Here is a 23,419-nt window from a genome sequence, read left to right as displayed (position 1 = left end):
CCTGCACTCTGTACTTAGCTTGGTTACAAATGGTGTTATGGTTAGGCTTCGGATTAGGGTTGAGATTAGGGTTAGGGTTAGCCTGGTTACAATTAGTGTTAGGGTTAGGGTTCGGATTAGGGTTGAGATTAGGGTTAGGGTTAGCTTAAGGTTAGGGTTGAGATTAAGGTTACAGTTAGCCTGGTTACAATTAGTGTTAGGGTTAGGGTTCAGATTAGGGTTAGGGTTAGCCTGGTTACAATTAGTGTTAGGGTCCGGATTAGGGTTGAGATTAGGGTTAGGGTTAGCCTGATTACAGTTAGTGTTAGGGTTAAGGTTCGGATTAGGGTTGAGATTAGGGTTAGGGTTAGCCTGGTTACAGTTAGTGTTAGGGTTAGGGTTGAGATTAGGGTTAGGGTTAGCCTGGTTACAATTAGTGTTAGGGTTTGGATTAGGGTTGAGATTAGGGTTAGGGTTAGCCTGGTTACAGTTAGTGTTAGGGTTAGGGTTTGGATTAGGGTTGAGATTAGGGTTAGGATTAGCCTGGTTACTGTTAGGGTTTGCATTAGGGTTGAGATTAGGGTTAGGGTTAGCATGGTTACTGTTAGGGTTAGGGTTAGGGTTTGGATTAGGGTTAAGATTAGGGTTAGGGTTAGCCTGGTTACTGTTAGGGTTAGGGTTCAGATTAGGGTTGAGATTTGGGTTAGGATTAGCCTGGTTACAATTAGTGTTAGGGTTAGGGTTCGGATTAGGGTTGAAATTAGGGTTAGGGTTAGCTTAAGGTTAGGGTTGAGATTAGGGTTATGGTTAGCCTGGTTACAATTAGTGTTAGGGTTAGGGTTCGGATTAGGGTTGAGATTAGGGTTAGGGTTAGCCTGGTTACAATTAATGTTAGGGTTGGGGTTCGGATTAGGGTTGAGATTAGGGTTAGGGTTAGCCTGGTTACAATTAGTGTTAGGGTTTGGATTAGGGTTGAGATTAGGGTTAGGGTTAGCCTGGTTACAATCAGTGTTAGGGTTTGGATTAGGGTTGAGATTAGGGTTAGGGTTAGCTTGGTTACAGTTAGTGTTAGGGTTTGGATTAGGGTTGAGATTAGGGTTAGGATTAGCCTGGTTACTGTTAGGGTTAGGGTTTGGATTAGGGTTGAGATTAGGGTTAGGGTTAGCCTGGTTACTGTTAGGGTTAGGGTTTGGATTAGGGTTGAGATTAGGATTAGGGTTAGCCTGGTTACTGTTAGGGTTAGGGTTTGGATTAGGGTTGAGATTAGGGTTAGGGTTAGCCTGGTTACTGTTAGGGTTAGGGTTTGGATTAGGGTTGAGATTAGGGTTAGGGTTAGCCTGGTTACTGTTAGGGTTAGGGTTCGGATTAGGGTTGAGATTAGGGTTAGGATTAGCCTGGTTACAATTAGTGTTAGGATGAGTACAGTGTTTTAACTTTTTAAGCATCAATTGCATCTAGCTGCCATGATAGCTGCCCGCTTTCTGACATAAAATACTCTGTGAAGTCCCGGCTAACATTTTCCCCACTGTAGTTACCACAGGTTCCATTCCACGTTGGCTCTTCAAGGTCATGCATCAAAGTGTCCTCAAATATGAATCCATCTCGAGCACAAACAAAATTGTGCAATGCACAGGCTGCTTGCACTGCACTGATGGCGTGCTCCATACTCAGGCAGATAGATGAGTGCAAGAAACGCCACTTATTAGCAAGCATGCCAAAAGCACACTTCACTTGCCCTTGTCAGTCGGTAATTAAATACTCCCTTTTCAATGGTAAGTCCTCTTTTGGCATATGGCCATAGAAATCGCTCAGATATAGGAAATGCCTCATCCCCAACAAAGACATAAGGCTCCAGAGGTTGATTGGTTCCAGGAAGTGGTTGACTATCAGGAAGGTTCAATTTGTTTTCACGAAGCATCTTGCCAAAGGATGAATGAGAGAAGATGCTTGAGTCAGAGCTACTTCCATATGAACCAATGTCCACATAGGTTAATGAATAATTGACATCGGCCACTGCCATTATAAGGAATGAGAAATACTTTTTATAATTAAAGTATTTTGAGCCACTGCGAATTGGGCTGATTATTCTGATGTGCTTTCCATCTACTGCACCCACACAATTTGGGAAATTGCACTGCTGCCAAAAAACTTTGGCTATTTTAGACCAGTCCTCCCTAGTCGGCTTCTTCAACACCAACTCTTTTAACACTGGCCAGATAGCTGCACAGGTTTCATGCACAATCAAACTCACTGTCGATTTTCCCAGTTTGTGTTCAAATTGTAAACGAGCAAATGAATTGCCGGTGGCTAGGTACCTGAAAGGAAAGAGAAGCATAATTAACAGTGTTCCTGCTTTTTTCACAGTTTTCGCTCTCAAGACAAGATGGCGGAGTCTACGTGACACATATACAAAGTATGTGAGAAATCTGCGGGAGACCAAGAGTGGCTCAAGAAAAAAGCCCTATGCCTTTGCTGGCTAACTGGCTTTTCTAAAACCAGTCCTTGGAACTGCGTAAGTAAGAAATTATTAACTATCCCTCCCTCCCCCCTCCTTCTCACCCCCACTCCTTCCTTTCTATACCTCCTCAATCTACCACATTTACATTTTAGTTTGTTTTGTCTGAGATATAAATTACCCTCTATTTACACAATAATTTATTAGTAAACTTTTATATGTTACAGCACCGAATCCAGTTGGCAGGAGGAGGAAGTTATGGTTCCGGAGGAACAAGTGGAAGCTCCTGCTGAGGAGGAAATTGTGGGCTGCAGCCTTTTGCTCCAGTCTCCAATGGAGCAGTCTGGTCAGGAGGAGCTCTTTGCTGCTGAAGCTTCAACGGCTCCCATCCAATCACAGTCAGAACAGCAAAGATCTAATAGGCACTCCCAAATAAACAGGAGAGCTCCATTGCAAGAGGAGGATGATGGCACTGGGCAGCTGCTAAGCATTATGTCTGGAATTTCCCAACAAATGGAGGCACAGCCCTGCCCTCACACTCTATTCATAATGAGTTTACTTCCTCTTGTACAACAGGTTCCAGAAGATAGATATTTTGGAATGCGAATGGCTGTCCAGCAGTGCATATACTCATTGACTGTTCCCAGACAGCCGTCCTCATTATCCAACCATCCTCCTTTACCCCAAAAAGTACCAAACCCTTACCCTTCAAGTTTTTAAAATGTAAGAAGTATTTATGACATCAATACTTCGGACATCCCGCATCCCATTCCGTCACCTATCCCTACTGTAATTTCCCCCCCTGTCATGCCTCTAAATATCACACCACCAATGCCCCCCACCAATTCTGAAATCTCCATAAACATCAGACCACCCAATTTACCCATTGTACAGCCTTCTATATCAAGAGAAGCCCATAGCGGAAACTATTACACCACATTACCTCCGGTGTCCTCCAATAATCCTCCAGTGGCCTCTACCATCCCTGGAATGGCCTCCAGGGAGCCTCATATGGCACCCAATCCAGACAACAAACATTGTAATTATTTGAGTGCACCTTTGCCGAAATACTCAGAGGTCCCAGGGCCAAGTCCTGATGTAAACGCAAAGTACAATATGCCTAATATTTCAAATAAGGGTGTAGAGATTTTTTATAATCTGTGAAGACTATTGTTTTATTTTGTGTTTGTTTCTTTCTGTTAATATTCAATTTCTGGTACAGTTACATGTTACTTAAGATGCTAAATATTTCGGAACAGGGTGCCGATACCTTTCATTATCTGTGAAGACTATCGTTTTATTAAGCATTTGTATATTGATGATAATATTACATTTCTGCTACTGTTACATGTTATTTAATATAGTTTGTGTTATTTTAATACTTTACATTCTCTTAAAAATGTTTACAGCCTTCTTTGGCTTATTTGATTTCTACCAAAAATAAAATAAAAAATATTTTTTTTACTATAAGATACTTTGCAGTGGTTTCCTTTTTTCTATGAGATTAGGTACTATATCTTACCTTAAGGTTACTAGTAATCGCTCTGCTGGTTCCACACTCTTCCTGAAGTTGGTGTTCTGATGTTCTAAATAGCTGTAGGTCAGTCATAGCAATTCATCAAAGCTAAAAGTTATATATATATATACAAAAAGGGTTGAGATTACATAGATACGTGAAGATTATTTGGATGATAAAGTGGGGTGAAAGGGAGGATAGCTAGGATATATCTGAAAAATTTATTGAGGGGAGGGAGAGATAATGGATAATGGATAACGGATTAGGGTTAGGATTCTGATTAGGGTTAGGGTTGGGATTAGGGTTAGGGTTAGGATTCCGGTTAGGGTTAGGGTTGGGATTAGGGTTAGGCTTAGGATTCCGGTTAGGGTTAGGGTTGGGATTAGGGTTAGGGTTAGGATTCTGGTTAGGGTTCTGGTTAGGGTTGGGATTAGGGTTAGGGTTCCGGTTAGGGTTAGGGTTGGGATTAGGGTTAGGGTTAGGATTCCGGTTAGGGTTGGGATTAGGGTTAGGGTTAGGATTCTGGTTAGGGTTGGGATTAGGGTTAGGGTTCTGGTTAGGGTTAGGGTTTGGATTAGGGTTAGGATTCCGGTTAGGGTTGGGATTAGGGTTAGGGTTAGGATTCTGGTTAGGGTTCCGGTTAGGGTTGGGATTAGGGTTAGGGTTCTGGTTAGGGTTAGGATTAGGGTTTGGATTAGGGTTAGGATTCCGGTTAGAGTTAGGGTTTCGATTAGGGTTAGGGTTAGGATTCTGGTTAGTGTTAGTGGGGGAGGGATACAGGGGGGAGGTAGGTAGGTGGGCTGAAGGAATTTTACTCACCTGCCCACTGACATACGAGCGTAGTTAAAAAAATGTTCATTATGAGCACGTAGATCATTATAGATTAGCCTAAACTGGCCTCTCTCCTCCCTATTTGCAATTACAGGGTGGACCCAGTATCTTCTACTTCTCTGCATCATCCTCCTCCTCAACCTGGCTTTTTTCTTTTTTATCATGTCTGCAGCTGTAGCAGTTACAACTGCTGCCATAACCAAGGGCAATGACTGCTGATACATGCTGACACACAAACACACACTCTTCTCCACACACTACACAAACCAGGAAGAGAACAGGAAGTGATACAGCTCTTTATACGTCAGCATAAACACTGGACTCTATTGGACAGACATAAAATCGCTTTAACCTCACAATTTGACAACCAATTTGCAATGTTTGCCATGGAATCGCAGTAAATTCGCAAGAACAAATAAAGAATTTGCAATGCAAATTTGCAACGCAATCGGAACAAAATCGCGCTAAATTCGCACTGCAGCAGTGTGAATCTAGCCTTTAGTTGCACTAATAATGTGTCATAGTGGTAGTCCCTTACGTGCACATAACCTACAGTACCTGACCACGAGATTGTGTTTCCAGCGCGATACCATCGTGCTGGTTCTCAGCGACAGGGTACTGTACATGTCACGCTGGCTCACCAGGCCCTTAGGTCTGGCATGGATTGTAAGGGGAACCCCCTACACCGAAAAATCAGCATGGGGGTCCCCCCAAAATCCATACCAGACCCTTATCCCAGCACGCAGCCGGGCCGGCCAGGAAAGTGGGTGGGGACAAGCGAGCGCCCCCTCTCTGAGCCGTACCAGGCCACATGCCCTCAACATGGGGGGGTGGGTGCCTTGGGGGGGCTGCAATGATGGGCATTTAAATGTAAGTTTTTTTCCCTTCAACTTCCCTCCTAAAAGTTTTTTTCCCTTAAAATTCCCTCCTAAATTGGGGTGCGTGTTATACGCCGGTGCCTGTTATACGCCGATAAATACGGTATATACACATATACACACACACTGTATCAAGTTTAGCTAGATCTCACTGCAGACCGTTCCTGCTGTACTGTTTTTAATCTACTTCAGGCAGACAGTTGAAGTGCTTTGCCCCCCCACCCCAAAGCACTTTGTCCCCATGTTGATGAGGACAAGGGCCTCTTCCCGACAAACCTGGCCATTGGTTGTCGGGGTCTGCGGGCGGGGGGCTTATCGGAATCCGGGGGCCCCCTTTAATAAGAGTAATTTATTAGGCAGCTCCGGGGTCTTCTTCTGACTTCGGGGGGGTCTTCCGACTTCTCCCGGTGTTCCGCCTCTTCGCCCGGGCCCCTCCGCTATCTTCTTCCAGCTCTTTTGCCACCGAGGGGCCCGGTCTGCTGCCGCTGTCTTGCCGCCGCTGTCTTGTCACTTCTTCTCTTCTTCCGATGTTGACACGACGCTCTCTCCAGCTGGAATGCTATGTGAGAGCTGCGGAGCCATTTATATAGGCGTGACCCCGCCCCCTTGTGATGTCATGGTCCCAACATGCGCAGGGACTCTGGGGTCACGCCCCCTTATGACGCCAGAGTCCCTGCGCATGCTGGGACTGTGATGTCACAAGGGGGCGGGGTCACCGCCTATATAAATGGCTCCGCAGCTCGCACATAGCATTCCAGCCAGAAAGAGCATCGTGTCAACATCGGAAGAAGAGAAGAAGCGACGAGACAGCGGCGGCGAGACAGCGGCGACAAGACAGTGGCGACAAGACAGCGGCAGCAGACCAGCCCCTCGCTGGCAAAAGAGCTGGAAGAAGATAGCGGAGGGGCCCGGGAGAAAAGGCAGAACACCGGGAGAAGTCGGAAGAACCCCCCCGAAGAAGACCCCGGAGCTGCCTAATAAGTTACTCTTAAAATCTGTGTACTGTGTTTTTTTTATTGACACTTTTCCCTAGGTGAATGGGTAGGGGAACCATGTACCCCATACTCATTCACACAGGGTGGGGGGCTGGGATCTGTGGGCCCCCTTATTAAAGGGGGCTCCCGGATTCCAATAAGCCCCCCCGCCCGCAAACCTTGACAACCAACAGCCAGGCTTGTCGGGAAGAGGCCCTTGTCCTCATCAACATGGGGACAAGGTGCTTTGAGGTGGGGGGCCACAGGGCGCCCCCCTCCCCCAAGGCACCCACCTCCCATGTTGAGGGCACGCGGCCTGGTACGGCTCAGGAAGGGGGGTCGCACGCTCATCCCCACCCCCTTTCCTGGCCGGCCGGGCTGCATGCTCGGATAAGGGTCTGGTATGGATTTTGGGGGGACCCCCATGCTGATTTTTCGGCGTAGGGGGTTCCCCTTACAATCCATGCCAGACCTAAGAGCCTGGTATGCCTCTGGGGGGGAACCCACACCGGATTTTTCATTTAAAATTTGGCGCAGCGTTCCCCCTCAGGATTCATACCAGACAGCTGTCAGCACTGCCTGTCACTCATCACGAAAGGAAAACAAAGTTTTCCTTTCGCGATGAGTGAGCCATCTCGGCACTGGCTCCCGCGACGGGGCTCGCTGGTGTCAAGCCTCAAATTGCGTCAAATCAGATTGACACAATATTGCGGTATGCCACCTGAAATCTAAGAACTTTAAGGATTTCTTGTTTTACCATAACCTACTCCACCTACCGATCTGTGTCTGATCAGCTTAATATGCATAGTTAATTTGTTAATAAGTAAGGTTGAAAAAAGACACAAGTCTATCTAGTTCAACCAAAAAAAATAAATAAATGCAATCCCATATACACAATCCTTCACCCACAGTTGATCCAGAGGAAGGCGAAAAACTCCAGCAAAGTATGATCCAATTTGCTACAACAGGGGAAAAATTTCTTCCTGATCCACCCGAGAGGCAATTGGATTTTCCCTGGATCAACTTTTCCTATAAATGTCAGTACCCAGTTATATTCTTTACTATTAGGAAAGAATCCAGGCCTTTCTTAACCATTTCAATACAGGGCACTTATACACCTTCCTGCCCAGACCAATTTTCAGCTTTCAGCGCTGTCACACTTTAAATGACAATTGCGCGGTCATACAACACTGTACCCAAACTAAATTTTTATCCCACAATAGAGATTTCTTTTGGTGGTATTTGATCACCTCTGGGATTTTTATTTTCTGCTAAACAAATAAAAAAATGACTGAAAATTTTGAAAAAAAATGTTTTTTTTTGTTTCTGTTACAAAACTTTGTAAATATGTAAGTTTTCTCCTTCACTAATGGGCACTGATGAGGCTGCACTGACGATCACTGATAAGGCGGCACTGATGGACACTGATGAGGTGGCACCGATGATGGGCACTAATATGCGGCACTGATGGGCACTGATGGGCACTGATATGTGGCACTGATATGCAGCACTGATGGGTACACATAGGTGGCACTGATGGGCACTGAAAGGTGACACAGATGGGCACTGATAGGCGACATGGATGGGTACTGATAGGTGGCATGGATGGGCACTGATAGGTGGCACAGATGGGCATGGATGGGCACTGATAGAGACACTGATGTACACTTATTGATGGTACGGATGGATGCCAATCAGTGCCAAACAATAATGCCTGACAATCAGTGATGCCCATTGTGGGCACTGATTGGCATCCATTGTGGGAACTGATTGGCATCCCTGGTGGTCTAGGGTGGCATACCTGCTGGTGACATCCCTGATGGTCCTAGTGGTGTCCCTGGTGGTCCAGTGTGGGCATCCTTGGGGGGGCTGCACTGATAATCAATCAGCACAGACCCCCCCTGTCAGAGGAGCAGCCGATCGGCTCCCCTCTACTCGCGTCTGACAGACAAGAGTGAGGAAACGGCTCTTCCTGTTTACACTGTGATCAGCCATGATTGGACACGTCTGATCATGTGGTAAAGAGTCTCCAACCAAGACTCTTTACCTAGATCGGTGTTGCGGTGTGTCAGACTGACACACCGCAACAACGATCACCGTGATGTGCACCCACCTCTAGAGGGAGTCTATTCCACAATTTTTACAGCTCTAATGCCCCATACACACGGTCGGACATTGATCGGACATTCCGACAACAAAATCCTAGGATTTTTTCAGACGGATGTTGGCTCAAACTTGTCTTGCATACACACGGTCACACAAAGTTGTCGGAAAATCCGATCATTCTGAACGCAGTGATGTAAAACACGTACGTCTGGATTATAAACGGGGCAGTAGCCAATAGCTTTCATCTCTTTATTTATTCTGAGCATGCGTGGCACTTTGTGCGTCGGATTTGTGTACACACGATCGGAATTTCCGACAACGGATTTTATTGTCGGAAAATTTTATAGCCTGCTCTCAAACTTTGTGTGTCGGAAAATCTGATGGAAAATGTGTGATGGAGCCCACACATGGTCGGAATTTCGGACAATAAGATCCTATCACACATTTTCCATCTGGGCATTTCCATGTGTACGGGGAATTACTGTGAAGAAACCTATTTGGAGATTAAATATTTTTTCCTCTAGGCATAAAGCGTGCCCCCTTGTCCTCTGTGATGACCTTAAAGTGAATAACTCAACACCAAGACTCCTCAATTTTAATCATTTCAATTTCAAAAACTCAACACCCAAACTCCTCAATTTCCAGCCCTGCCACACATAGGGGTTGATTTACTAAAGGCAAATCCACTTTTCACTACAAGTGCACTTAAAAGTGCAGTCGCTGTAGATCTGAGGGGAAGATCTGTAATGAGGGGAAGCTCTGATGATTTTATCATCCAATCATGTACAAAAAAAATGCTGTTTTTTATTTTCCTTGCATGTCCCCCTCAGATCTACAGCCACTGCACTTCCAAGTGCGCTTTCAGTGCACTTTCAAGTGCACTTGCAGTGCAATTGTAGGGCAAAGTGGATTTGCCTTTAGTAAATCACCCCCATAGTGTCTTAGTATTGATTGCAAGGTTTTGAAATATGAGGAAGATACTGGGATAGGTAATGATCCCAATAAGTAGAACAGTTGAAGTAGCTTAAGCATTTTAAATGTAGCTAGTCTTCCCGACCAAGAGAGCATAAATCCGCATAAGTGCCTAAAGTCATTGTGTAAGGGAATATAATTTACCCGAAACAAGGTAGTCACAGATTGGGTCAGTTTTACTTCTAAATATGTTATGGCTTCCTCAGCCCAAACATAAGAGTAATGTGCCTGTAAAATACGTTTGGTGGAGAGGTGCAGTCCCAAAACAGAAATATATGATTTTGTCTGGTTTACTTCATAGTAAAACCTGGATAGTGTTCGCTGTACCACAGCCAGGGTAAAATCGGGGCATATTAACATAAAAATATCATAATTTGCAAAAATAATTTTGTACTTCCTTGTGCCTATTAAAAAACCCATCGTTTCTTCTTGGGATCGAATACTTTGTGCTAACGGTTCCATTAAAAGATTGAATATTACGGGGGAGAGAGGACAGCCCTGTTTAGTACCATTTGCAATGCAAAATGGTTTGAATAACAACTCAGCACAGTAAACCTGAGCTAATGGTTTATAATATAATGCCGTAATTGCCAAGAATATGTGCCACTGAAAGCCAAATCTTCGAAGTGATGAAGATAGATATACTGTATCCAATGCAGAAGGAAATGGAGCTGTGGCCAAAAGCCATTGGATTTCTGGGGATCGCATACCCAGCTCCCAAAAAGTATCACACATGTGGTATCCACATACTCAGGAGAAGTAGCAGAATGTATTCTGGGGTGTAATGCAATGTATACCCATGAAGTGTGTAAGAAATATCTCAGTAAAGTGACAACTTTGTGTAACTAAAAAATAAAAAAATAACAAAATAATTTTCCAAAAACCTCTGGCAAAATATATTATCTTCCAAAGACTCCACATACCTCTTACCAAACACCTTGGGGTGTCTACTTTCCAAAAAGGGGTCATTTGGAGGGTGTTTATACTGTCCTGGCATTTTAGGGCCTCTGTAAATTTGAAAGGTAGTCAGAAAATCCAATGCACAATTAACGTCCCTTGAAAGCCTGTCGATGCTTATTGGGTTTTCAGGCCCCTGTACGTGGCTAGACTGCCAAAAAGTCTCCTAAGAACGCAAAAAATAAAATCTTCCATGGACTTAGAATGCCTCTCAGCAAATATTCTGTAGAGAAGACAAGGTTGCTGTCAGAGCTGGGCTCAGCCCTTCCTTCTCTGAGCTGGCCGCCCAGCTGTCGGCTAATTGCCAGCTCCTATCTCTCCACAGTTACTCAACTGTTTATAATATCCTGCTCGTCAGTCCTGCCTACTTAAGCCGTCCAGTCCAGATGATCTCTGCCTTTGCCTTGGTCAACATCACAGAAACTCCTGTGATCCTGTCCAAGACTTGCTTTGCTGACATCCTTTCTGGCTCCAGATCCTGCTTGCTATTCTACTACATTGATCCCTAACTACTACATTGATCCCTAACTTCTGGCTCGGCTGACTATCGGTTCCGGTTACTGAACTTTGGCTATGTTTTGACGTTTGTTCTTTTTACTTTTATTATTAAACAAGTTTGATTTAACTGTACTTCTGTCTCGGCCTGATTTCATGGTTTCTGACAGTTAAACAGCTCCAGGTGAGACTAATCCTCCCTCTGATGAACCAGGTGCAGGTCCAGTCCGCAATCTGGGAAAATTCCAAACAAAAAAGTATTGACCGCACTCCAGGACAGGATAAATGATTTTCTTTATTGTAGTAATGAACAATTCACGACAACACAGGTACAGACGAACCACAGCAGGAGTTGACGCATTTCACGAATTAACTTTGTTTGGTCATAACCTCTCAGCAAATAGCTTGGGGTGTCTACCTTCTAAAAAAAAAGGGTAATTTGAGGGATGTTTTTGACTCTCCTGGCATTTTAGCACCTCGAGAAATGCGATAGGCTATCAGAAAGTCAGAGTTGCTTAAATGTTGCGTGATTTCCAGGATATATATAGCATAGTTTGTAGACGCTAAAATTTTCACAAAAAACAATTATTATACACTTATTGTGTTATTTTTTCACCAAAGACACGTAGCAGAATACATTTTGGTCTAAATTTATGAAGACATTTGATTTTATTGGATATGTTTTATAACAGAAAGTAGAAAATATCTTCTTTTTTTTCTTTCAAATATTCCTTTATATAATAAAAAATAAAAAACCCAGTGGTGATCAATTACCACAAAAAGAAAGCTCTATTCGCGTGAAACAAAAATGATTCAAATTTCATGTGGATGCAGTGTTGCTTGACCGAGCTTTTGACAATTAACCCCTTCCTGACCGCCGCATGCCGATATACATCGGCAGAATGGCGCGGGTGGGCAAAACGCCGTACAGTTACGTCCCCTTTAAGATGCGTCGCTGTGGGTGCGCACATGCGGCCGGCGGCATGTGCCCGCCACATGCTCTGTGACTGCGGGTTCCACGGATTTGATGTCCGCCGGGTGCCTGTGATCGTGTCACGGAGCGGAAGAACAGGGAGATGCCTATGTAAACAAGGCATTTCACCATTCTGCCTAGTGACATGACAGAGATCACCGTTCCCTGTCATCAGGAGCAGTGATCGCTGTCATGCCAGTGGTAGCCCATCCCCCCACAGTTAGAATCACTCCCTAGGACACACTTAACCCCTTTATCACCCCCTAGTGTTAACCCCTTCCCTGCCAGTGTCATTTATGCAGTAATCAATACATTTTTATAGCACTGATCGCTGTATAAATGACAATGGTCCCAAAATAGTGTCAAAAGTGTCTGTGTCCGCCATAATGTCGCAGTCATGATAAAAATCGCAGATTGCCGCCATTACTAATAAAGAAAATAATAATAAAAATGCCCTAAAACTATCCCATATTTTGTAGACGCTATAACCAATCAATATACGCTTATTGCGATTTTTTACCAAAAATATGTAGAAGAATACATATCAGACTAAACTGATGAAAAAAATTGTTTTTTTAAAATATTTTTGGGGAATATTTATTATAGCAAAAAGTAAAAAATATTGCGTTTTCTTTCAAAAAATTGTCGCTCTTTTTTTGTTTATAGCACAAAAAATAAAAACTGCAGAGGTGATCAAATACCACCAAAAGAAAGCTCTATTTGTGGGAAAAAAGGATGTCAATTTTGTTTGGGTGCAACGTCGCACGACCGCGCAATTGTCAGTTAAAGTGATGCAGTGCCGAATCGCAAACGGTGCTTTGGTCAGGAAGGGGGGTGAATCCTTCCAGGGCCGAAATGGTTAAAGTAGCGCAGTGCTGAATAACAAAAAGTGGCCTGGTCGTGAAGAGGGTAAAAACTTCTGGAGGTTCAGTGGTTAAAAAAAGATAAAGAAAAATTGCAGATCTTATGTAACTTTCCCACGTTCAAGTATTTCTGAGTGACAATACAGGATGATCCATACAAGATGTTTTGGTTTTGCCCGTACATACAAAGAATGAGGAAGCAAAAACAAAAAATACCATCAAATGATAAAAAAGGCAAGGTAGGATTTATCACCTCTTTAGTGAAGCTGAAAATCATTTTGTGTACAGACGGCGTTGGGAGCAATCTGTGTTCAGAAAGGAGTGATAGGCAACGTAGATTCCAGGATGAGAGACCGAATGTCTCTCCTGGTCCTCCTGGTCCTCCTGTATGCCTCCCGTGGAATGACACGTAAGTAGATTCAAAAATGTCTTAACTAACTTTTTTCATGAAAACTTCCATACAGGTGCACACAATGTACTCTGTCTTGTATATCACATACAACTCCCATTCTTAAGTATGTCTATCAAACTTTAATTCCTTGACTTTAGTTTTGAAGTAGGGGGTCACAATGTCCTCTGAAACATGCTGGCCTGTTTAATTATAGATATATTTTTAGTTCAATAATTTTCATTCAAAGTTTTCAATGATACACCAAAAATGTGTATTGACTGCCATATAACAAGACATAGTAAATAGTACTACATGTATAAATACAAATACTGTACATCATTACCAGTGTTAATTTCGTTGACTAAAACAGACTAAAACATTTTTAGTTGACTAACTTAATACCATTTTGGTCGACTAAAATACGACTAAAACAACTGAGACGACTAAAACTAAAATGTAATTTTAGTCTAAAGACTAAAATGAGACTAAAACTAAAATGTCATTTTAGTCAAAAGACTAAAGCTAAATTGAAATTTGACGTCAAAATTAACAGTGGTCTGTAGTGCATGTTCATACCTCAATACCATAAATAATAACATACCGTATTTGATTTTTCACTCCAGCAGTATATAATGAGTTTGGAAATTGTAGAGAAATGCTTAAATAATGCATTGCTATTTAAATACACCCATTAGATTTTAGATGACTAAAAAGAGTTTTAGTTGACTGAAATGTACTGGAGATTTAGTCGACTAAATATGACTAAAACTAAGAAAACTGCAGAAGGCTAAAATGTGACTAAAACTAAAATGCCATTTTAGTCCTAAGTCTAATGCCCTATACACACGGTGGGACATTGATCGGACATTCCGACAACAAAATCCATGGATTTTTTACGACGGATGTTGGCTCAAACTTGTCTTGCATACACACGGTCACACACGGTGACGCAAAACACGTACGTCGGGACTATAAACGGGGCAGTAGCCAATAGCTTTTAATTCTCTTAATTTATTCAGAGCATGCGTGGCACCTTGTAAGTCGGATTTGTGTACACACGATCGGAATTTCCGACAACGGATATTGTTGTCGGAAAATTTTATAGCAAGCTCTCAAACATTGTGTGTCGGAAATTCCTATGGAAAATGTGTGATGGAGCCCACACACGGTCGGAATTTCCGACAACAAGGTCCTATCACACGTTTTCCGTTGGAAATCCGACCGTGTGTACGGGGCATAAGACTAAAACTAAATTAACACTGATCATGACTAATATAAATGAACCATGAGCAAGTTTTACGCACTAAACATTGTGTGAAGGGAATTGTCCGACTCCTCAAGACATCCCATCTGGGCAAAAAACTGTGGCCCGAGGGAAGGACAACATGATCAACCCTTACTTTCCACTCTATTCATTACTGTTTACAGTAAATTATGACCAATACCATCTTACTGTTTGTTAGGCTATACAAAACTGAATGTTATGGACAGCAATTCACTAAGAACATATAAAACATATTTTATAACGTAGTAATAAATGAAAAAGTTAAAGCATAATGAAACACGAGGAAAGGGAAACAAGGAAAGGGAAGAAAGCCCTTTGAAGAGTTCAGCTACTCAGGAACATTATCTGGAAAGGTGTATATAGCTTCTTTGAGGACAGGATTCATCGCTTTAGAAGAGATTGTTTTATTTACGCTCTTATAGTGACTTGTTGGATTTTTTGCCAATCTGACCAAGGTTTTTAATTTTTAAGGAACTCTGTATTTTTCCCGTTTACTGATGCTAACATACTCTCATATGTATAATGTGTAGAGAGGGTGCGTACAGCATCAGTTACCTTTGGTGGATCTGGAGATCTCCATATTCTAAGTACTACTAGTTTAGCTGCTAGGAATAGATGAGTAGTAAATTGTCTCAGAGGGGGTGGTAATTCTTCAATGCCTACGTTTAAGAGGGCCAATGATGGAGAAAGTTGTATAGATAGGCCTGTTACTTGGCATTAAATTGAAAAAGACTTAGACCAGAATTTTGCTAGCTTTCCACATGACCATAATATATGTAAAATAGTGCCTGCTCGGGAACAGTTCCTCCAGTACAGTGGAGATATGGAAGGGTTAAACTTGGCAATTCTATACGGTGTTAAATACCATCTTCGTGGAATTTTGTGGGAGAGCTCCCAAAGTTTGGTGCATATATATAGATAGATAGATAGATAGATAGATAGATAGATAGATAGATAGATAGATAGATAGATAGATAGATAGATAGATATAGATATATATATATATAGATATATTTTTTTTTTTTATTGAAAGATACAATATAGACTATTCCATCTCCAATGGCTTCCTCTTAGTATTGTTTTTCTAAATGATCTCACTGTTACAATGCATCTCTTTTTTAGAGTTCCTTCCTCTTTTTTCCCTCAGAAGAAGACCTCTATTGATAAGGTCGAAACACATTGGGGTTGGGAGTCATAGTATGATCATAACCTTTATATCATGCCATGTTTTTCTATGTGTACCCACACGGCTGTATTATCATGTACATGTTTTAGCTTCATGTTCAGAGTTCATGTTTTCATACATTGATGTCCTCTTTTTGTAATGTTACCTAATAAAATCTATATACTCAAAGAAAGAAAAACTTTTTTGAATACATTTTTGCTGGCAATAAAACCCCATGGGGAAATCTTTCCATTTCATGACTTCCTCCTAAACCCTTGAATTTCTGCACTCAGGGCAACAATAGTAATATTAAAGCATGATGGGTTTGACATGCATCCTCCTATGCATGTCAACACCTTTCAGAGTGTATGTAAGTTTCACTTTTATTTCAGAGAGTAATGGTGTATACAGGTATACTTTGTACTCATAGAGATGCACTCTGACCTTCAAAAAGACACACGGGGGTTGATTTACTACAACTGGAGAGTGCAAAATCTGGTGCAGCTCTACATACCCTGTTTCCCCGAAAATAAGACCTAGCGTGATTGTCAGTGATGGCTGCAATATAAGCCCTACCCCCCAAATAAGCCCTACCCTGTTTCCCCCGAAAATAAGCCCTACCCTGAAAATAAGACCTACAAGGACTTTATATGGGGGGTAGGGCTTATATTGCAGCCATCACCGACAATCATGCTAGGTCTTATTTTCGGGGAAACAGGGTAGAAACCATCAGCTTCCAGGTTTTTTTTTCTCAAAGCTTAATTGAACATGCTTTCCAGTTTTAGTAAATCAACCTAATAGTATGCTGGACACAGATATCACTCATGTCCATGAACTGCATATATGTAGACATTCTCTTAGAAAAGTATTGGATGAGAAAATATCCTTATTGGGATAGAAGATCCTCAATTAGTGTAACCAGGGATAAAGGAGGACCACCATCTCTGGTTTTCTCAGGTTGGCTTCAAAAGGTCTAGGTCAAAAATAGGTACGGTTGCTCCCCAGATAGCCCAGTTTGTCTATAAGACTCGGTACCCATCCATCCCACCAATCTAGGTCAGTGTCAGGTCATGGTCAGAGTCAAAAGTCAGGGTTCAGTATTAGTGTCAGTCAGTGTCGGTATGTTTTAGGTAGGATGAAAAAATGAAATATGCATTATTGTTTCTGAGACCTGCTACGGGTACAAACAACTAATGTGGACATATGCAGTGCTGGGAGAAGGTCACCCTGAGCTCAGGGTGAACATGTCAATCTGCACCTCCCTATCCAAGATGTATGAGCATTATGTGTCAGCAAAAAATGCCCTTCAAAAGAATTGAGCAGTAATCAGCATGCAACCCCCTCCTCCCAGGACAAATCTTCCCCCATGTCTGAAATCCCTCTCCCAGCACAAATCTTTTCCACCCCATCCCCCGCCCAGCTCAATTTTTGTAATCTGTGGAGCGGAGTCCACATTCTGTATCTGTAAAATAACAATCTTTTATAACAAATGGGATCTCCACTGTACATATTTCATGTCTCTGATTTGTTCTTTTTTTTTGTGGAGATCACCAGAAGCTCTCCCAGACCCGGTAAGTGTTTTGGGCTTTTTGTCAACTTTTGCTTTTGGAAGATCACATCATAACATAACTAATTTTAGTGTTACATGCAGTGCCAGGACTAATCCTCTCCCCCCCACAAAATTCCCTTCCTAGAACATATCTTACCTCCGCCACCCCCCAGATTCCCCCTCCAGAACAAATCTCCCCACATTTTTCCTTGCTGACAGTGGTAGTAATACTTCTGTCAGATTGTAGTGGCAGGGAGACTCCACATGGTTCCCCCCACCTCAAATGATACCACCAGCACCCAGGGCAGCCACCCCTCCTGCTCACCCCTAGTCCCGGCCCTGGTTACATGTTTTATAATAAGACACTATAGCAGTAGAAATGTTCCGGAAGACATTAGGGCTCTTTCACACAGGCACTGCATTTTAAAGCACTGTTTAACACGCATTAATGCACCTATAGCATTAATGAGCATTCAAGTCATGGCAGTTGATGCTCTTTAAATTCTGTGAGATTATTTTTTCTTTTTTTTTTTTTTTTTTTTTTTTACAAGACTAAAATGGGAAGCAATTTCTCTGACACTTTGCAACTGCAGCTTAAATATGATGTAAATGACATAGCACGGAATGGAGGTGGTTGTAAAATGTCAACGCCTGATGAACTCCGCAGGAAGCGTTATTTCTGGTCGCCATGATGCGAAGCAACATTAATAGTGCAGTGTGTACTCCTCCATCCACTCCCTGTTTTATCAGATTTGAGTGGTGTTGACAGGCAGCTGAGAAGCAAAAGGTAACACAATTGACTGTTATCAATGTCCCTGTGAAAGATCCCTATCAAACAATGCTGGAGAATATAAAATGTAATATAATATAAAGAAATAGAATACAATATAATAAAATGACTGATCCCATCTTTCCTTTTCCAGAGACCACCAGCAGCTCTACAACCATCGGTAAGTGTTATTATTACTATTCTATGTTATAAGGTGACTTTACCATCTCGTTTTTCAATGGGGTGTGATGTCATTTATTTAGAGCCAAATGTGGTGATCACACCCGTAGGGGAATATGAACCCAGGGAGGAATATGAGCTGTGGAGGTCCACATTGCAGAGGTGTTCCAACCGGTGGAATAGTGCCTTGTGCATTCAGAATAAAAGGCATTACAACCCAATTCACTGATATTTATCGGTTACTGTGTGTTGTGGTTTTAACACATGTTACCACATGATTCTTTTGGTGGTATTTAATCACTACTGGGTTTTTAATTTAAAAAAAAAAGAGTGAAAATTTTGAAAAAAAAAGTTTTTCTTAGTTTATGTCAGTAAATTTTGCAAATAAGTATTTTTTTCTTCTTCATTGATGGACACTGATGGGTACTGATGAGGTGGCACTGATGAGATGACACTGTGTCCTAGCAACACGGAGTGGCCGTTCGGGTGCGCCGTCATATGACGTTCACCCAGAATGGGAGCCACATCGTCCCTCCGTCATTTGACGGTGGGCGGGCGGCAAGTGGTAAACCCGACTCTTAACTTCTTGAAAGTTTAGGGTTGGAGACTTCTAAGATTTGTTTAAATGCAGTTAAGAAAAATGTTAGAAGGTTAAACTGATGTTTGGAAATAGCATCCATTTTATTTATTAACCACTTCACCCCTTCATGACCAGGCCATTTTTTTCTATTTAGCAATTCGCTACTTTACCTGGTAATTGTGTGGTCATGAAACACTGTACACAAACTAAACGTATATCATTTTTTCACACAAATAGAGCTTTCTTGTGAAGGTATTTGTGGATTTTTATTTTCTATTATATAAATGAGAAAACACTGAAAATTGTGAAAAAAACAATATTTTTTACTTTCTGCTATAAAACATACCCAACAAAAAATTTACAAAATCAAATTTCTTCATAAATTTTGCCCAAAATGTATTCTGCCACGTGCCTTTTTTAAAAAAAAATCCAATAAGTGAATATTGATTGGTTTGTAGACATGTGCATTTGTTTTCATCCGAATGCATTTTTGTCCGAATTTTGGGTATTTTCGTTATCGCTTTAACAAACGATAACGAACATGCAGAATCTGAAAACCGAAAGATCTGACATAAACAAATGCTTTATTTTCATTTTCGTTGCGACAAAAGTTTGATATTGATAGAAGATTCGACATGACGTTGACAATAGTGATCTGTGTCCATCGAACCTGTGGTCGAATGTGCCTAACCTTAGCTCTATTAGTCCAAGATTATTCTACATAGAGAGAAGAGATTTGACATAAAGATTCAACAAAGCAGTCGCTGCGAGCGGACATTTATGGTCAAATGCTCCACCCATAGGCTATAGAAGAATTCTAATGTTGGTTGACAAGTAATAATAATTAATAAATATAATTATTACTAGTGTCATACAACATTAGAATTCTACTATAGCTTGTAGGCGGAACATTCGACCAGAAATGTGGCATCGTACAGTTTAGCTGCTCCGTCGAATCTTCTTAGAACATTCAACAGACACCATAAGCCTTCAATGACAGATTCCACCTTCATTATTTCGGATTTTTGGACGAATGCATTTTTTAACGAAACAAATTAAATAAAAACAAATTTCGGAAGTAACTAAATAAATGTATTTTTCGGACGAAAACGAAATTCCGAAACAAAATATTTCAGTGTGCACATGTCTATTGGTTTGTGTGAAAGTTATAGAATCTACAATCCAGTGGCGGCTGGTGATCAAATTTTTTCTTGGGCACAAACAAATGCCACTAAAAGAAAGCTCTATTTGTGGGGAAAAAAGGACATCAATTTTATTTGGGTACAACATCGCAATTTTCAGTTAAAGCGACGCAGTAAAGTAGAAAAATGATCTGCACTCCACTTGTTGCTCTTAAAATGTCTTCATTTTATTGAATAGCCACAGTGAACAAATGCAGATTAAGTCAGTTGACACGTTTCAGCCTATAAGGCCTTAGTCATAACCATGACTATAGTGTGCCTATACAGTGACACATGACACTGTACCATGTATAGAACCTGCTGCAGCAAAACTGACATCTACAAAAAAAGAAAAATTACATTTAATTTGCAATAGAAACATGTTAAAATAAAACAATCAAATCAACACCAGGCCCTTTGGACCTTTTGCCATTTGGCGAACACCCAAATTCGCAGGGAGCCACGCAGTGCATTCTAGGGCCCTGACTGGCTAAAGCAAAGCACCTGACCGCTGTCAAAGCCATGATTGGACAAAGTCATGATGACTTTGCCCAATCATGGTTCAGTGCTCATAGTCCCACCCCACACTATAAAAGGTTCCTTCCCAAAGGAACCTTTTTGGAGTGCGTTGTTGGAGTGGAGATAGCTAGAGCAGGGCTCAGTTTGTTACTAGTGAGTTAGTGTGTTTTTGTGGCCCATGAGTGTAGAGTGTCAGTATAGTATAGTGTGTCAGTACAGTGTAAGTATAGTGTAGTATCAGTGTAGTGTGTAAGTGTAGTGCAGTGTTTAACACAGCATTACATAAAATGTAGTGCTGTATACAGTGCTGTATACCCTTTATTGTTTTTTTTTGGTTGCTGTGTGTTTTTTTTTGCCCCATTCCTGCCCCACAGTCAGTGATGGTTTGGAGAGTCATGTCATCTGCTGGTGTTGGTCCCTTGTGTTTTAAACACACAGATCCACATCCTGTCAGAGGAGAGGAGACCGATCATGTGATCCCAGTACAGAGGAACACCGATCGGTCTCCTCCCCTCATGTGTCCCCGCCCCCTATAGTTAGAATCACTCCCTAGGACACACAGTTAACCCTTTGATCACCCCCTAGTGTTAACCCCTTCCCTTCCAGTGACATTTATACAATAATCAGTGCATTTTTATAGCACGGATCACTGTATAAATGCCAATGGTCCCAAACTTTTGGTGTCAAAAGTGTCCAATGTGTCCGCCACAATATCGCAGCCATAATAAAAATCACAGATCACCACCATTACTTGTAAAAACAAAATAAAAATGCTATAAAACTATCCCCTATTTTGTAGACGCTATAACTTTTGTGCAAACCAATAAATATACGCTTATTGCGATTTTTTTTTTAACCAAAAATATGTAGAAGAATACATATCGACCTAAACTGAGGAAATATATATAGATTTTTTTAATTTGTGGTATTTATTATAACAAAAAGTAAAAAATATTGTTTTTTTTTCAAACTTGTCGCTCTTCTTTTGTTTATAGCACAAAAAATAAAAACCACAGAGGTGATCAAATACCACCAAAAGAAAGCTCTATTTGTGAGGAAAAAATGATAAAAATTTAATTTGGGTACAGCGTCGCATGACTGCGCAATTGTCATTCAAAGTGCAACAGCGCTGAAAACTGAAAATTGGCCTGGGCAGGAAGGGGGTGAAAATGCCCAGTACTGAAGTGGTTAAATACCACAAAAAAGAAAGCTCTATTTGTGTGAAACAAAAAAAATGATAAAAATATCTTATCCTAATGGGAGTGTTGATTGCCAATTTAAGCAAGCTGTTAGCAGGCTTCAGCAGGCTTTTACCAAGCTTCAAGAAGTGCTGAAGCCTGCTAGCAGCTTGCTTAAAGTGGCAATCAGCACTCCCATTAGGATCTGTTTTCAATATTAGCAAATTGGAGCTGAATGGTACTTTAAACGATTCAAAAAATCTTTCTAAAACCTCTGAAAATGCTTTGTCAAAGCTTGCGGCTTACATTGCACTTTTACAAGCTGAAGTGAAACAGGCTTTCTTTTTTTTAATTCTATTTGATTCCACTTTTTACAAAACTTTTATTATTTTATTTTTTATTTAACTTTCTTGCTTATCACAAGAGGATTACCAAACCTCCAAAGTGATATCATTAGGCAGGTGGCAAGAGTTCTTTATGGAGACATTAGGGGTTTATTAGACCCCAGATTTCTCCCCTGCCCTGCATAACAGATAACCAAGCACAGATCATTCTTGATTAGCTGTTTCCTTGGTCCCAGCAGCCGGGGAATGACAACTTCTTAACTGGAAACTCTCAGAGCTGAGCGTATCGGGTTCATGGAGAGCAGACTACAGAATGCAGATGTGTTGGACCTCACTATACACTGCTATGTGGAAATTAGCAGGAGAAAGTATTGAGGAGTCAGATTGAAGCCGACATTGCAGGTTGTAGTTAGAAGTTTGTATTTTGATAATTGGAAGCCAGTAATCAGATAGACAGGGAAGCAGCATTTGTGAAGTCAGAGGCAGGAGCAGGTATTAGGATGGATTGTATTGGTTCCAGTCTGTTTTTTTTTATTTTAATTTTTATTTTTTCTACATAGGATTTGAGTGTACCGGTTCCCTTGGCTCTTATTCCTGCTATGATCCTTGTGTGACCCGCACTGTGCTCAATGAGCCCTGGAGAAGCACAGACAACACATTATCCTCAACCCTGAAATGTGATTCTTCCATGACTGGATGGTATCAGTTTAATAGTAGTGGAGGTGTTCATATACCAGAATACTGTGTACCTTTATATAGTTGTAATGCAGACATTCCAGTGTGGATGAATGGAACACATCCGGTTATTACAGACGGCATTGTGAATCGCACGGCTTGTGCTAACTGGCTTGGAAACTGCTGCAAATGGACATCAACCATCCAGGTTAAAGTTTGTCCCCTGGGATACTATGTGTACAAATTCATCGGAACTCCATGGTCAATTTGCTACTTTACCTATTGTACAGGTAAGTGACTCATTTCCTTTTCCTCGTTTAAAAAAAAAAAATAAATTCTTTATACCTCTTAAGTCCTCCAGGTTGCAGAATATCTGGAGATATCAAATCAAGATTACCTGAATTTGCAGACTGAGTTTTCAGTGTTTTTGTTGGCTTTAGTGTAACTAAATGTAGACAAATCACTGCACTTAATGCCCAGCATTTTACTATGTTTTGGATGGATCCCGGAAGAGTTCTGTCAGGCTTTTATTTCTGGAAGGAACCTGTTTACCTCAGAGGAGCCCTTGAATTAATTTTAAGCAATAGAAACCCCCCCCGCTAAA

General features: G+C 41.5%; 1 long non-coding RNA gene across 1 annotated transcript; it reads left to right on the top strand.

Annotated features, from left to right (window-relative positions):
• The first annotated feature begins 13,307 nt into the window (after positions 1-13,307).
• Positions 13,308-22,809, top strand: LOC141148151 (uncharacterized). Its single transcript, XR_012245170.1, has 3 exons — positions 13,308-13,408; positions 18,313-18,339; positions 22,701-22,809. It is a non-coding gene; the product is annotated as an uncharacterized lncRNA (long non-coding RNA).
• The last annotated feature ends 610 nt before the right edge of the window (positions 22,810-23,419 follow it).

The sequence above is a fragment of the Aquarana catesbeiana genome, linkage group LG06 (genome assembly GCF_042186555.1).
Source record: "Aquarana catesbeiana isolate 2022-GZ linkage group LG06, ASM4218655v1, whole genome shotgun sequence".
Lineage (NCBI taxonomy): Eukaryota > Metazoa > Chordata > Amphibia > Anura > Ranidae > Aquarana > Aquarana catesbeiana.
This window is presented reverse-complemented; position numbering and strand designations above follow the sequence as displayed.